The following is a 4580-nucleotide window of genomic DNA, read 5'->3' on the forward strand; positions in this document are numbered from 1 at the left end:
TTGTGTATTGGCCGATTATTATCGGGAGGTTTTACGTGACGGCTTATTGTTGCCTATTTGCACGACTGGGATTGCTTGTATTGCATCCCTTTATTCTTCCTACCGAGTGTTGAACACTCGGTGATCTCGTAAAAGGCTTACCCGTGCCTGGTACCCTTCCGCTGTTGGGACCACGAGGATTCAAAACACCTGCTAGCTTTGCTCGTGCTAGTAGCGTGTTCTTATTTTACTGGTTGGCCTATATACGTAGTTTACAAGGTCCAGTTTGTCCCGGTGCAAGGGCAGAACTGGGGTCTTCAGGTCCGCCCGAACGATCGTTTACTATCCTAGTAGACGTATTGTTGTGGGAACATCCTAACTACATTTGTAGCTAGAGTTCACGTGGGATTTCCAGCACCACAGTACTGCAGCACCACTTGGCCATCTTCCACCTTCTCGCGCACGAAGTGGTAGCGAATGTCGATGTGCTTGGTGCGCTTGTGAAACTCGGGGTTCTTGGCCAGTGCAATCGACCCTTGATTGTCCTCGAAAGTCATGACAGGATCCTCGTTCTTCATATCACCGAGCTCACACAGGAATGCCTTGAGCCAGATTGCTTCTTGAGTAGCTTCCGTCAACGCCATGTACTCCGCCTCCGTCGATGACAGCGCCACCGTGCGCTGCTTCTTGCTTCTCCAACTAATGCATTCGCCGTTCATCATGAACGCGTAGCCGCTTGTACTGCGTCGAGTCTCGACGTCACCAGCCCAATCCGCATCCGAGTAGCCTTGGAGTCCTTCTTCACTTGTTTCTTGAAACTCGATGCCGTGCGTCTTCGTACCTTGAATGTAGCGGAATACGCGCTTGAGTGCTTGCCAGTGTGTGGGACACGGGTCCGCCGCGAACTGGCTAAGAACTCCCACTGCCGCAGCGAGGTCCGGTCGAGTTCCAACCATGAGGTACATCAGGCAGCCGACAGCATTGCGATAAGGCACCTTGGCCATGGTCTCTTCATGGTTGCATCCTCCTTCGCACATGGCCTTGGTCAACTTGAGTCCTGGGTCTTGAGGGGTCTTGACAGGGTTGCTGTTCTCCATGCCAAATTTCTCCAGGATGTCCTTCGCAAACTTAGTCTGACGCACCGACACTTTTCCTGTAGCCGCATCTTGATCGATCTCCATACCGAGGAAATACTTGAGGCAACCCAAGTCCGTCATGTCGAAGCGTTCACTCAAAGCCTTCTTCGTCGACTTAAGAAGCTCGTCGTTGTTACTGGCGAGGACCAGATCATCGACGTAGAGAGCCACGAAGATCATGTCTTGGTCATCCCACTTGACGTAGATGCAGTGATCGGCTTCACACTTCTTGAACCCCAGCTCCAGCATGAACTTGTCAATGGTCTGGTTCCACATTCGTGGCGACTGCTTAAGACCGTAGAGCGAGCGCTTGAGATGACAGACATAGTCAGGATGCTCTTCATCCGTGTAACCATCCGGTTGCACCATGTAGATATCTTTGTCAAGCAGCCCGTTTAGGAACGCCGTCTTGACATCCATCTGGTGCACCGTCAGATTGTACTTGGCCGCCAGACTGAGCAGGATCCTGATCGACGTGAACTTGGCGACTGGCGCGAAGGTTTCTTCGTAGTCGATGCCGTACTTTTGCGAAAATCCCTTGGCCACAAGTCGTGCCTTGAACCGCTCGATCTCTCCCGCTTGGTTCTCCTTGATGCGAAACACCCAACGACAACCGATTGCCTTTCGACCTTGGGGCAATGGCACCAATCACCATGTCTTGTTCTTGCGAAGAGAGTCGACTTCTGAGCCGCACGCCTCCTTCCACTTGGCCGCGTTGCTGGATTCCATCGCCGAATTGAACGTAGTCGGCATTTCTCCCACTGAATCCACAACGTAGGCCGCTTCGAAATCTTCTTCTCGACTACTTGCGACCACTGACATCTCATCCAGTGTCTGCGGCCGACTCTGTCGCTTTCTTCGCGGGATCTCTACCGCTTCCTCCAACGACTGCGTTCGCTGGTGTCGCTTGCTGCCGGGCTCAAATTCTTGACGCGGCGCAGTGTCTCCCATTGTCTCATCCTCGGACGATGCTTCTTGATCCGTAACTTCTTCTTCTTGAAGCTCCACGATGTCATCTTCATCGTGGCTGCGTCTCCCTCCGTCGAAGACGTCTTCCATGAACTGCGCATCGCGGCTTACTAGCACACGACCGCTCTTGATCTCTTCGAAACGATACGCTTTCTCGTGTTCCGGGTACCCCAGAAACCGACACTTCACTGCTCGAGCGTCCAACTTAGTGCGTTTCTGCTTCGGAACCGTCACATACGCATGGCAACCGAACACCTTCAGGTTCGCCAGCAGTGTTTTTTTACCGGTCCATACTTGGTGCGGTGACTTGTCATGGCTGATGGCACGTGTGGGGGGGGCACCGGTTACGTAAAAAACAGCGGTCATTACCGCTTCACCCCAATACAACTTGGCCAAACCAGCATGCTCCAACATGCAGCGCGCACATTCCACCAGCGTCCGGTTCATCCGCTCGGCGACACCGTTTAGTTGAGGCGTGTACGGAGGCGTAAACTTCTGCACGATACCACGACGCTTGCAGAACTTAGCCATCTCGCCCGACGTGTACTCGCCACCGTTGTCACTACGAAGCGTCTTGACGACCTTGCCGGTCTGTGTTTCCGCAAATGCGACAAACTCAGCAAACTTGTCGGCCACTTCTGACTTGTTCCGGAGCAAATACACCACACAGAAGTGCGAGTACTCGTCGATGAACGTGACAAAGTAGCGTTTGCCACTGAATGTCGACGTCTGCATGGGACCACACACATCACTGTGAACGATTTCCAGCAGTTTCTTGGCGTGGTTGGGTGACTTGGACATGTAGCTCACTCGCGTTTGCTTGCCGAGTGCACATCCGTCGCACAGCTCCCACTGTTTCACCGACGTCATGTTGATGCCTGCACCGTAGTCCTTTTTGACGATGGCGTCTAGACCGCCATGGCCAATGTGACCAAGTCGAAGATGCCAGAGGTACGATGTGGTGTCCCCTTTGCGATCCTTCGAGCTTGCCGCATTGGCTGAGTCGGGCACAACTGGTGTCATGCACAGCTTGAATAGCCCTTTGCCTTCACGCGCGCCGAGCTTCCAGTTAAGGCCCTTTGCTTCCGCAAAACACCCATCCGTCTCGAACGTCACGGGACCAACATCCTTGGTGAAGCGACCAACCGAGAAGAGGTTGCGTGACAACTTAGGAATGTGCCACACATTCGTGAGCACACCCTTCTTGGTCCCCCGTGGAGTCTTCATGGACATCACGATGTCACCGGTCCCGACCGCCTAAACCACACCATCGTCCGCGAGATGCACGTCCACTGGAGACATCTTCTTGTAGTTCTTCATGTACTCCTTCGAGTACGTCATGTGCTGTGTCACACCCGAGTCGACCAGCCACTTGTCACTTGACTTGGTGGTCTTGCTCGCACCACCAACCAAGAAGAGAAACTCGCCCGATTCTTCTTCATCGCGAGCGACGTTTGCTCGTTGCGGCCTCTGTCGCTCCGCATTCTCACGAATCCTCACCGGACACTTGGCGATCCAATGTCCTTGTTCGCCGCAGTAGTGACACGCGCTTGTCTTTGGCGCCTGTCGTCCCTTGCGCTTCCCGTTGTCACTCGTCATGAACGCTTGACCGTGCGCGGCGCCGTCCGCACCGCCACCTTGCTCTTTGCGCTTCATGTCCTCATGCAGCAGCCGAGCCGTCACGAGTTCCCACGATAGTGAGTCAGCTCTCGACTCCAACGCCGTGATGAGGAACTGGTACGACTCGCTTAGGCTTGCCAGAAGCGTGATCACCAAGTCGTCCTCGCTGACCAGAGCGCCCACTGCGTCGAGCTGTTCCGCCAGCGTCTTGATCTTGTTGATGTGCTCCAGCACATCATCACCTTCTTCCATCATCGTGGTGAAGAAACGTCGACGAAGGAAGAGCTTATTCGCCAAACTCTTCTTCTCGAAGTGTCCTTCCAGCCTTGACCAGGCATCATGCGCACCATTCGCCGACCGAACCAACGGCAGCTGCGAATCCTCCATCGCGAGACAGATAATCGCCAGCGCCTTGCGCGACTTCCGCTTGAACGTCGCTTGGTCCAACGCGGTAGCGCAGTGCTCCATCTTCAGTTCGCCACTGACGACTTCCCACAGGTCGCGCTCTTCCAGCACCATCTGCATCTTGAACTTCCACGTGTGAAAGTTGGTTCCGTCGAACTTGTTGATGCGGGCGGTCGTTGAAGTGGCGTCCATGGCGTAGGCGTAGTCTTGGGCAGAGTCTGCGGGGCTTGGGCTCATAACCAAAAGGAAGGTCGTTTGTGCACTAGATGATAAAATGCAAAGTGATTGATTTATTGGAGCTTACTATGTCTTACGTCCTAGTTTGCATCCAATCATGTGGTGCATCCAATCACCAACACTCTGGACTCGTCCAATCATCCTGTTCGTCCAATCATCTGTTTGCTCATACATCCGTTTGCGCAATTGACTCTCCGTAAACATCGCGGGGTCTTATGAAACCGGTTTACTGGT

This window comes from Phytophthora infestans, genomic scaffold (genome assembly GCF_000142945.1).
Source record: "Phytophthora infestans T30-4 supercont1.252 genomic scaffold, whole genome shotgun sequence".
NCBI lineage: Eukaryota > Oomycota > Peronosporomycetes > Peronosporales > Peronosporaceae > Phytophthora > Phytophthora infestans.